Raw genomic sequence first — 12713 nt, forward strand, 5'->3', positions numbered from 1 at the left:
AACCCTTTTTAATCTGCACGAAACAGTTAGCGAGGAAGAGAAGACATACATTGAAAAGACTCATTTGATTTGTTTATCTAAGCACAGGTTATTATCTTTGTAGGTATCTTGCACCTTGTCATTTCTAATTTATGTCAAAGTTGGGGGGCAGTGTGACGAGGCATCGCATTACCTTCAGGATTTGGGGCCTGAAAACAGACACCGGGCCAGATGCATAACGTAAATCTTCAACAGAGGGCAAGGTATTTCAATATAACTCCCTTCGTACTTTTGTTTTTGGCCTGTGAAGGATTTCCAGCCGTTCTTTGGATATGATTCTTGTTTTTTTCTCATATGTGAAAGGATTAAGCTAGCAGTCTGAGTACTGACCTTTTCCCCCTCAGCAACAGACGAAAACAGAGAGGAAACGGCTTAACAACAATAGTCACGGTTGTAAAGGCTCCTTTTGAACAACTCTCCAGTCTGAGGGGGAGCAGTCTGTAAAAGTCCTCTTATTCACATGTGTGGGACATCTTGAAAAATACACGTTAAAGTACTTCACAAACTGCTGGACCGTAAGGAGAGAAGGCAACAAGAAAAGATTGGGATGTGATTAGGTCTTTTTACTGAGCTCTATTATACTGGGTGTTTATTAAGCCTCGAGGGGTAAACAAGAGATTATCAAAATAGCTCAGATGTATCAAGGTGGGGGATTAGAACAACTTTCTTTTTAAGTCCAAGACAGTAATGAAGGAGTGGATTATGAGTTGCAGATGGTGGTGTTGTTGTTCTCAGTGATTATTACAGCATGGCACAGTCGGAGGTTTAATTCCTGTTGGGAATGCATGTACAAAAATGCCTGTGTGTCAAGGTGCGTAACGGACACGACATTTTTTTAAATTAAAAACCAAAACCACGGTGGACATGATGTTCAGATTGCAGCACTGTTTCGGCAGCATCAGAGTTTGCAAAACCTGGGAATGTGTGTGAAGGGGCGGAAGAAAGGGACTGAGCGAGCAAGTGATTAATTTTTTATCGATACTTGAAATGATTGCTGTCTATGTGCCGCTAGTGTGAAACTGATGAGTGGGATGATTGGGATGAGAAAGAAAAACGGGGGTTCATTCAAGCACATTGTGTCCCATGTGTGTCTAAACGTCGAGATGAAGAAATTACTTAGCAGTATTAACCGTATTAGCAGTATTTAGAGAATTTCGTTGCCTTGTTCAAAGTCATATAGATGATACTGCAACACAAGCTCCATTAGTCATACTGCTCCATCAGTAAAAGAGAGTTTTTTAATCACTTTAACTCCAGTCTTAAGTGGATGGACGATAAATCTTACTGACAGCAGCATTTGGCCGATATGAGAGTTTTCCATTAAATGCTGAAGACACTGATAATGTATACATGACACATAAGGAGCCTGGCTTTTAACAACGTAAGTGTGAAAATGGGTCGACATCACCTCCATGCCACACCTGCACAAACATGCAGGATAAATTGTATACAGTGGCTCAGAATATTTTTGCTGCGGCTGCAGTGATCTTTGAGCAACAGTGGTATCATACAAGTTCAACTAGTCAGAGATTGGCCTGTGTGTGTTCAGATGTCAGGTTGTGTGTTTCATCATGCCACTGTGTTCTTTGTGAAACTTTGTTCTGTGTTATTTGGCTTGGCAATCATGAGTCTTAGGGTAAAATCAATATCACTTTTAAACTTTTTGTACCTAAGCTGCAGATAAACAGTATTCAGCAGTTTATTACTGTTACTATTAGTGCTGGAACTGTAGATGTCAGGGTGGAGAAGCTGGACAGAATTAACAGTGTGTGCCCAAGGTGCACCGAAGGGCAAGCCAAAATCCCAAGGCACACTTGTATTTATATCTGTGTTATGATGTGTGTTATCACTCTTATCACGACATAACACAATAAAAATAAGACAGGTACCTTTCATGATACTCACTACTGGCATTTTTTTTCTCTTCTCTCAGTGATAGGTCGTCTTCACTGGTGCTTTGTTGTAATTTGCTCCGTACAATAAAGCGATCCATTGTCTCACTCACAGCTTTCTCCCTTTAAATGTTATCATCCCTCACACTGGGTGCCAATCAGGGCTTTTGATGCATCACACACTTTTAATTCCCACATGCAAATGGTGACAAATTGGTTCCCTGTGAAGGTTTTTAAATTAAATTAAATTAAATTACATTTTTTTATCTAGGGTTTGCCTCTTTATTAAGAAATGGGTGTGCACAACATACTGATACAGTCAATTAGAAATTCATCCGTAACTTTTTCTATAGGCTCAGTTGAATATTGCCATAATAATGTGTAGGTATCACAAAATCCTTGGGATCATGGCACATCATTTGAGAACCACTGCTTTAAACGACAGTGTCCAATTCTAGCTATTCAATGGTGGGATCCCCTCAGCCCTCAATTAGATAAGATGACGTTGCAGATTTCAACACTGTATTTTTTAGTTTCTTAGAGTGGAAACAGACAGATTTTCAACTGTTTCTGTGGCAGTAATTCTGATAAATATAGGGACTCTCTCCCCCCAGTATTCAAATGTGCTCAAAATGTCCTCCCCATACACTGTTTGCCAGTTCTGCTACAGGAGATACTAGCTGCAAAGAACTTACTTTAATACTCTTTGGTGATTGGGAATAGCTACCGAAAGCTACAGAGGAAAACAAAAGCGCCACCCTCTTCCTGTTTTGGTTGGACAAGTGTTAACACGCTTCATTTGTGCCGTAAATTGAGCCTTTATTTTCTCAGGAGATCGTACCTGGTGGCAGACAGAATTGCATAGTAAAAGATGGTGTCATCATTCTATAGACATTACATTGTGCTAGTGGTGGTATATCAATATTATATCGGTATCGTGATATGAGACTAGATATTGTCTTAGGTTAACTTTCTGAACTTACCGGACTGTTCTAGCTGTTCTGTCATTTGCCTCTGGACACTTAGTCCTAATACATTTAAATAACTGATGACTATCAAAAGTCTCATTGTGTAAATATTTTGTCAAAGCACCAAAAGTTAACACCACATTATTGTCACAGCATTGATATTGAGGTATCCCATATCACACAGCAGTCAGTTGTGCAATCAACATTTACTTCATAATGATAAGTTAAAGCAAAACATGTGTTTCCACTTTAAAAGGCAAACCTTAGCTCAGTAAAGACAATTTAACTGTCAGGATTCAAACAGGTGTCTGTTTTGTCTCAAGCAGACTTCTCCGATCATTAGCATACCACTGTGCTCTTTGTAGCTTCGCTGCCCCCGATTTCACCAGCATCTCCAGGGCAGCTCGAAATCCCAGGTTGGCAGATCAGAGAGTACTGTGGCATTTTTGGCATTCCACAGGGCAGGGGGGATGGGTTCAGGTAGGATCAGAGTCTCCTAAAGCTCCATATAAACAGGTACAGATGATCAGAAACAGACGTGGGCTGGTCTTTGTTAAATGTGGGTTCGGTTTAACATCCAGAAATGAGTGGATTTATGTATAGACAGTTTTCTTGCAGGTGTAAATGTTAATAGTTGCTAAAAAAGAACCAATAAAAAGAGCAGACAGATAGGTGATAAATAGCATCATCCAAAGCAAGTGTTTGTGATAAGTATGGTCCCGACATAAGCTCCTTGAATCACGCTAGTATCAGATAGAGGCTGCCAGTTGTAATATAGCATTGGAGTAGCACAACAGATTGTGTACAAGGAGCGAAGGCTGGGAGCCGAGTTGTTACTCTCTGCAAGACAGGTCCAGTATATATCCATATAACTGTCTCTTGCATTATTAATAGTGTCAACACAAGTTTGTTTGTACAGCATTGAATATTGGGAGCCTGGAGCACGATACGACTAGTAAACATCTGAAAGAGTTTCTCAGGGTTAGTGAGTGGTTCCAAGTAAACAACCCATGGAGCATCCAGAAGTTTCCTGCTGTCAGAACACATTTATGGGCTCTGGCTGACTTGTTTGAAGGCACTCCTCCTGTGTCGTTTCCAGCTAGTCCCCCAAAATGACTTACACTCGCAATCCTCCGCAAACTATGCAGTCTGACCTCATGTACTGCGAGGTAGTTAACCAGTTAGGTAACTGATGCTGAAGGATTGATTTATGAACACAGTACCCAAGTCTGACAACAAAATAAAAGCCTTCATTCTATTTCCTCTTGGCACTTGCCTCATTTGTTTGATATAGTGCGAACATGTCAATGACAGACACTTATGTGAACTACTTTTTTGGTGCCAGTAAATATTAAGACGTGACTTAGCTTGCTAGCAATCCTACCATACAACAATACACCATGGTATTTCTATCTCTGGTTAGTGTGCACTCTTACTGTAAGTCCCTTACACACCAGGGGTGGCACGAAAATGCAAACTTGTTGCCTGGAAATATTTACCCCCTGGGTAAAGGTACGTAGTGTATGTCAAGGGCTTTTATTGTGGAAGGTAAAGTATGTAAGAAGTGGTTTTGGTATGTGCTGTCTTTTTTTTTGGATAAAATGAGTAACAAAATTTGCCGTCTTGGTTCAGACCATGGAGCTGCCGTTGTTGTTTTAAAATCCTCATAAGTGTGGATGAAACGTGATTGGTTGATGTGTTTTTTGCGGCATGAAGCTCAGGAAAATTTATCTTATTTTTTAAAAAAAATTACCTTGCATATGTGACAGTGCTTATGACAAAAAACACAGTTCAATTGACGTGTAATTTCATTTCACAAAAAAAGCTTGTTGTGTAAAGGCCTATGATTATAGAATATTTTTGGTAGATCCAATACCACCAAGTAGTGCTGTGCAGCATAGGCAAATCATCAAATCACATTTTTTTCCTAATTTCCAAGATATTGCATCATCGTATTTTTTACTATGTGTGTTTTCCAGTTGAAATGACCTTGTACGTCATATAACATGATATCGCTCTGTCCTAGCACATGATAAAGGCATTAAATGCGTCCTTGAGGGAAGGGGCTCTTACCTCAGCCTTTCCGTTAATGTTACAAAAATATGTTTGAGTGCCCAAGACAATTTCAAACACAAGATGTTGCATTGTTCAGTTGATGTAATATTTCCCCCCTGAGTCCTGGGAAAATAGCTGTTGGAAAGCAATTGGACAGTGATGTACTTTTGATTATTTTGGCACGTTGCCTTTGAGGTGAAACAAGGACTGTTTTTTTGTACACTGAAGGGTTGGTTCAGGTAAATCCCCTTTAAAAAAAAAGTGTCTTACTGCAGTGGCATCTATCTGAACATAATATTTGATGTTATTTGCCCAGTTTGAAGATATGCTGTGTCATAGATTTCTACCCATGGGGATCACATTTTGTTCAACTTTTTAAAAAGTCAGCAGTAACACATCTTTCCAGGAGCAATGTCTTTGTGTCTCAGGATAATCCACGGAGCATGCTGTGAACCGCCTTCCTTCTCTTTACTCTCTGTCCGCTAAAACTGTTAAACTAAGGCTATAATTCCTGATCTGGTCATTTTATAGGAATGCTAACACTCTAAAATTAAAGCTGACCTAATTTCAATTTCTTATATTGTCCTGTAGTATAAGGCAAACACATCAGTATGGTGCCACTGTCCAAGTACTTTGTTAATACACTGCAGCAGCCAGTAAACAAGTCCGTCAGTGAATTTATAGCTTCATATTGTAGCTGCAGTGTTGAAGTAATCGTGCCATCACAGCTATGTAAATACAAGTGTGTTTGAATGTCAGTGTTATTTTGAAAGGAGTTGGAGGACCTGAATGACATGAATGATTCATTGTTGGTAGAAAAGGTGGTTTGTTTGGCATGCACAATGTTTATGTAGATATTGAACTAATCTTGGACCAGTTTCAGCTTTGTACTTTCACAAGACATAGATACATCAAAGGAGACACATTCAATATTCAGAACAGTTGTTGTTTATCATACAGTGTATCTCCTCTTCTTGATATCAACGATAAAAAGAAAACAATCGCTGGTACCTCATAGAATACCTCTTAGTAAGATGCATGTTTTTCTCTACAAAGACAAGCATATCTGCCCAGTTGCAGCGTAGTCTATTTGTCTTCTCATCCAAGATGTGAGTTGCAGAGCTGAACAGCTGCTCACTGAAGCAAATGTGAAAACAAACCATGTGTATGCACAGCACTCATTGCCCTCTCACATCAAGCCAGAGTCAGGTCCAACCAGTGGCTTCTTTTCTGAATCAGCAGCTGGGTACGCCAGCCACTCTTGACTGAGTCCAACAGCAAATATAGAACAAAATTCATGCGACACAACATGGGCCACTACCATCGCTGAATGTCATCTTATTTGCCGATAGGCAGTCAGCAAGGCCCAAATCAGCTGATACTGATGTCTGGCTGATGAATCGGTGCGCCCCTAAAGGTACAAAGTATATTTTGGTTCGGTCTAATTAAAGCAGCAACCTCTGGGGCTAAAAATTGAAGCCAACACTGAAGTGCCAAAAACTGCAGTTACTCAAATCTGTGCTTGAGGCTGGATCCAGAAGCGAGTCCATCTCATTGACCCCCATGTTAAAATGCCCTTGCAACAGAAATAAACATGTAAAAAATAAAGTTTTGGCCTCGATAGCTAAATTCCCCCTTCGTGACAGCTGTACAGGGGTGAATATTTATGTAACCCACTCATTTAAATGCTTTTAAGGCTTAAAGCTATGCATAATTAAGGTCGGGCCACTTTGAGCAACAGGCTGCCTGCCGATAGTGTCCTCAGCTTCTGAATCAAATCCACCCTTCGTTCCTACACAGCACCTGCCTTTCAGCCGAGTATGGTCACTTCTGGCTCCAAAAAACCAAGATAGTGACAGCCAAAATGCCAAACCCAAGGTTTCAAAAAGGGAGTCCACAAACCAATGGGTGACATCACGGTAGCTATGTCCATTATTTTACATAGGGTTCTCACAGTCATGGAAACACTGGAAAAGTTGGGGAATTTCACAATCACACTCTATACGCCTGGAAAAGTCATGGAATTAGGTTTTGTGTAATGAAATTGTTAGAGTAATCTGCAGTAGATAACCTTCTGTGTAATGTAACATAATGCAAATTTACTTAATGAAGCTGTTGACATAACGTGGCTCTAAAAAGCATCAATGTGTGATGTTTAGTTCACCATCACATACATATCTCCATTTTCTCCCTGTGTTCCATCTCTCCCTCCATGTATATCAGCTAACTGAAATTATGTTTAAACAGTTTGAAAATGATATGTTTCAAAAACACCAGACAATTAGGGCAAGTAAAAAAAATGATCATGGGTCCTTGAAAAGTCATAGAAGACTTTGGAAATGTTGTCTACAAAGATGTGTGGGAACCCTATTTACAGTCTGTGGTCTTGTTCTGTCATGATGTACATTAAAAAAGAGCACAGAGTTCTCAAAACAAAGAACACGGATATCCTCTATGCATGCCAAATACAAGCTGTACTCTTGGCTAAATCTCTTGGTACACTGAATGTCTCCAATAGCGTTTCCCTGCCATAAGAAGTTTGTTCCTCTGATGCACAGATGGGTCCTATAGAGACTCTCTAACGCTGTCAGATTGCATCCGTCACGTAAAGAGAGGAAAGCTTGTTAAGCCTCTTGGCCACACACACACAAACACACACACACCTTTTCATGTTCCTTCAGTGTCCCTCACTGTGTCCTTTTTCTTTTGTTTGGAAGTGTTCGGGGCTAATCGTCTCTAATGAGTACACTCCACTCGGTCTATTCACAGACCTTTTGCTTGTGCCAGGGCAAAGGGAAATGAGGGTTCGGAGGTGGGGTTGGCTGGAAAACAGAGGAGGGAGAGTGGAGGAATGAGACATGTTTCTCTTGCTCTGTTAGCCTCTAACAGACCTTGTTCGATGTAGACAACGAGCTTTGTTTGTTTTTTTTGCACAGTAACATGGTGTGCACTTTCAAACAGAGCCTGCGATAATTTTCTCCGCAGTGGTTCAGTCAAGAAAGCCTCAGATGCTGGCTCGAGTGAAGTAATTGCGTAATTTGACATAACATGACAATAGGCGCCAATTGATGGTTCTGCTGGTACTACTGGTACTTGTATGTTGCTGCTTCCAGTTAAACAATTTTCTTTTTCTGAAGCTGGGTAAATGATTGAGGATGTGGACAGTGAAAGGAGTAGTTTGTGGAGGATTAACCCTTTAGACTAGTGCAGTGGGCTTCAACAATATGCTGTCTGTTCTCTGGGCTTTCCACATTATACTGTCTCTCTGCGATCTCGTCTCCCTGAAATAATATATCAAATGGGAATGGATAAAAAGGAGGAGATAGGCAAACTGTCAGTCTTAGTTTATCGTGGTAATACTTGGTTGTTGTTATGTCGTCTCCATCCTTGATACTAATGTGGAATTTATATACTAATGCGGAATATACTATATACTTTCATTTTTATGCATTTACATGTAACTACACGTTACAGCGACGCAGACCTCCTGTTTATTTCTGTACGTTGAAACCATTTCTCTCAGTGGAAACAAACTTTTATTTACTTTAATAAAGACAAGAAACGATAGATTGTGAAGACAATAAAGCCTCCACAAAACAGTCTTGTGTGTGATCTACCCTGGCCTCATATGAGCATAGGAAATAACCAATCGTCGTTTGGCTAATTTATACAATGTTAAATGCCATAGGCTTGTGCTAATAACGTTAGTATGTTTTATTTGTTTGGCAGATGTGTTTAGTATAAGACAGTTGTCTTGTTGGTGGACCCTGTGAGTTGTAATGGAGCCAAATTATGTACCGTTACCTTTGTTAAATGTTGCTGTTGTCCCTGGCTTCATGAGTAGACAAAAGTCTGCTAGCTGCTAGGCTAATTTATACAATGTAAAATGCCATAGGTTTGTGCTAAAAACATTAGCATTTTGTATTTGTGGGGAAAACGTGTCCTGCAAAAGACAAGTGCTTTGTCTGTGAATGCTGCAAGTTACAGTGAAGCTGATTTGTGTACTTGTGTTTGAAATTGTCTCTATTAAATCATGTTTAATGTGTGTTTTAGGTGTGTTTTGAATCAATTAAACTTTACAGTTTTTCAAAGAAACCTTGCCGCCGACTAGTGTTTTGGAGGTGTAACTGTTGTGCAGCTGTAATTTTCAAACATGGGAATAATCCCTGTCTTTGCATTTTATTTTGATTACAGTCTGTATTTATAAAAGTGCTTATGACATCTCAAATGTGGCTTTGACTTGCAACTGAAAACACGTAGCACATTTCGTAGAAAATACCAAGATATGTATCGTGTATCACCATTCAGCCTGAAAATACTGAGATATGAATTTTTATCCATATTGCCCAGCCCCAGTATGTAGCAGCATATGGGAAAAGCATATGACAAAAAAAATGTACAGATGGAAAAAGTAGTTATCCAGGACCAGACTGGCCAACCTTATCAACTATAAAACATTTTTACGAGGCCTTCTGAAGACAACTGCTGAATGAGCGTGCAAGACACAAGTGGAAATAGCGAACATATAGGAGCGCAAGTCCAGATGGGAAACAACACAGTGGGTGGTTGAGAAAGATTTAATATGCTGTGGTCTGAAGTGACAGCAGCATCCATAAGAAGGAATGTGAAAAACTGAAGAAAAGCCAGTGAAGGCAAAAGTGATCCCAATGGTAGAGGCATGCAAAACTGTGGACATAAATTTCTGAGATTCCAGGCGCTGGAGGCGATGCAAACTAGACCCAGTTCTGTCAGGAGTTTCGGGCTGAGCATATTTTTTGGGTGATTAACTTTTAGGGCAAAGTACATATGCCATTAAATTTCCAGGCTGTATGTTTTATTCTTGACTGGATGCTTTGTGGTTTGGCATACACAGTGGAGGATGCACGATGTTCTTGTGGACCACGGCCACCGCTATAGTGTGGGGAGAGATTTAATGACTACCATGGTCTTTCCCTTAGAGCCAGCATTAAACCACACGTAAAGGGGTAGTTCGGGATTTTTGAAATGGAGCTGTATGAGGTACTTATATATAGACAGTGTATTACCTTCAGTAGATGATAGTCAGCGGGTATCAAAATTTAAAATTTATTTTTAGCCACCTTAAAAGAGGCCCACCTAAAAGTATCAATATATGTCTAAATGGATGCTACATTGAGGATTTTTTCACTGCTATACCTCGTTGTCAGACAACAAATTTCTTTGGCACTGCATTATCTCAACTGTAAATATATTATATATTATATATTATATATATATTATTATATATTACTGCACTGCCACTGCCACGCACTGTATTCCCTGTATGCAGATGTCTTATCATCTACACAGTATAGTACCCTAACTGCAGAAATTATTGGCCAAAGTCAGCACTCTTTGAATAATTTATAGTTCGTTGTATGCAAAAATCCATAGAGAGCAGTTTAACATTTTGCACCGTGGGGCCTTAAACCTTGTTATTTCCATACTGGAAAGCCATATGTTCTACCCCTCAGGCAAATGTGGAGCAGAAGCAAAATGGAACAAATGTGTAGTACATCATAACGTACATTTTTGCTCAACATTGTTTCATGATGGTCAGTTGTGTCCGTGATAAGGCCTCAAACAATGAATCAAATGACTGTGTAATGTGAAAAGGGTCGCTTGTAATGAACTAACAGAGAATTATAACCCAGCCCTGCAGTTCCCCTCAGCCCTATGGAACGTTGAGCATCTGTTAGAGCATTCTTTTGTCTTTACGACCCCTGTGTCTATACTGATTTGATACACTATCACCGCTTCATCAGGGTCATATTCAGTCACAGCAGGCTGCTTTTTTTTAAGTGAGAAACCCAGCACCAAATGGTCGACAGGGAAAGTTGGTGACGAGCAGGTGAACGAACTGAAGCATTTACTAGCGAAGGAGCCAGATAGTTCCCTCAGATGGAGAAGAAAACAGACTGCCTCAGAGAGGGGTGGGGTAGCACTAGCATGTCAATCTGACAAGCACTAAGGCTGCATTCACAACAAATCAGACATTGTGGCGAAAACGCCAGTACTCCCAATTATTTGAACGTGGGAAGTGGGGTTAGGCTGCGGTGGTGGAGCGGTAGGGGATGTAAAAAAAAAAAATGCAGCGGCCCACGGTGAGAAGTTGAAACAGAGTCAACTTTTGGAGAAACACAACACGATATCATGCTTCCTTGGCCAATCATGAAACAAGTAATACTTTCTTTTGTTAAATATTATCATGAATCACAGAAATAAAGTATGTATTAACAGCTCGTGTGTGCTGTCCAACAAAGGAGAGCACTGGCTTTGTTTTTGTGTGCATGCAGGTGTGTCTTTGTGGCTGTAAAGACTAGGGCTGTAGAGGTATACAGTGAAACCGTATACCGTGGTATGAAAGTGAACAGTAATTATACGGTTTACATTTGCTTGTACTGTACTTAGGAATTTTTTTACAAACTTCCATGGTTATCATACCGTGAAAATCTCATATTGCAACCCTAATAGAGATACTACAGAGGCTAGTGATAATCAAAGTGAATTCTACAGATCCTTTAAGCCAACATAAACAAATTTATCAAAGACAAATACTTAGTCGCTGAGATGGGGAGATGGGCCGTCTATAGTCGGTCTCCACCCTCCACGCCCCCCACCAACGGGCCATTAAAGTGACACTCCCACATGGTCGCACAATCCTGCGGCTGAGAGCTGCAGTGCCTGATTTGGTGTGAAAGCAGCCAAAGTTTTAAGCACACTGAGAGTGGTTGTTAGCTTTCTAGATCAGTGGTGCAATATGGGGCAAGTGTAATTCTAAGGTGCTCACAGGAAGCCAAACTCTTTGGCTTATTAAGTAAAGTCGGTTAATCTGATCCTGTGCAGCTTTGTCATTGATTTCCGTCTCTGTTGTATATTCTACCATCAGGCCCACTTTACTCTTGCACCCACTGATATGCAGTTCTGTATTGTCTACAAATATCCACATAAATTCAGCTTTTGTCTTATGGTTCACACATTATTTAACTTTTAAGACAAGGGTATGGATCCCTTTAAAGGTGTGTGAGGGAAATGGTAACTAAGGACCTTCTTTGATAAGGGAATACTTAAGTAGCTAAGGGCAAACATTAAGAGATCAAAGGGTTTTCCCTTTCAATATCCTAAGGAAATCCTTATGTGAATTTATGCAGCACATTTTTTTCTCAGGCATACTTAGATGGAAATTGAAGGGCACCCTTAGCATAAGTGGTTTTATGCAACCAGGCACTGCTGTATGTCTTGAGAAATGATATGAAAAGCTTTTGCCAAGAGCAGTTAAGTGCTTTTTGTCAGTGTTTCACCTCAAGGTGAAACATTAAACATTTTGTCGGTGAAGTTACAAAATGGTGGGAGTTCATGAAGTACATGTTAAATAGGAGAATTCCCCCTCTCTTGTTCCTTTTGGATAAATAAACTGTAGGAAGGCTCGGGTGCAGTCCCACCCTCAAACTATACAAAATCTGACTTTGTAGTGTACACTGTGTACCAGCAGATTTATCTTACAGAATGTTTGGATCAAGCCTCACAAGACTGTGTTTGTGCAGTGCTAGAGCTCATGTTTCACACTGAACTTGAGCGTGTGTGTGTGTGTGTGTGTGCGCGTGTACGTGTATGTAGGTAGGTAAAATCAGTCCATCCACCTGTTTATCGGCCTCTCTGGTCTCATTCCCATTGAGCTGTTGGATCAGTGTGACCTACAGCCCAGACACCACGGTAGACATTAAAGCTACCTTTGCTCCCC

The 12713-nt window shown here is 40.3% G+C and overlaps 1 protein-coding gene across 1 annotated transcript in view; it reads left to right on the forward strand.

The window, feature by feature from the left end:
* Positions 1-12713, forward strand: part of slc16a2 (solute carrier family 16 member 2) — a 46487-nt gene that overhangs the window by 2263 nt on the left and 31511 nt on the right. The window lies entirely within an intron of this gene.

Source organism: Epinephelus fuscoguttatus, linkage group LG9, assembly GCF_011397635.1.
Source record: "Epinephelus fuscoguttatus linkage group LG9, E.fuscoguttatus.final_Chr_v1".
In the NCBI taxonomy this organism is placed as follows: domain Eukaryota; kingdom Metazoa; phylum Chordata; class Actinopteri; order Perciformes; family Serranidae; genus Epinephelus; species Epinephelus fuscoguttatus.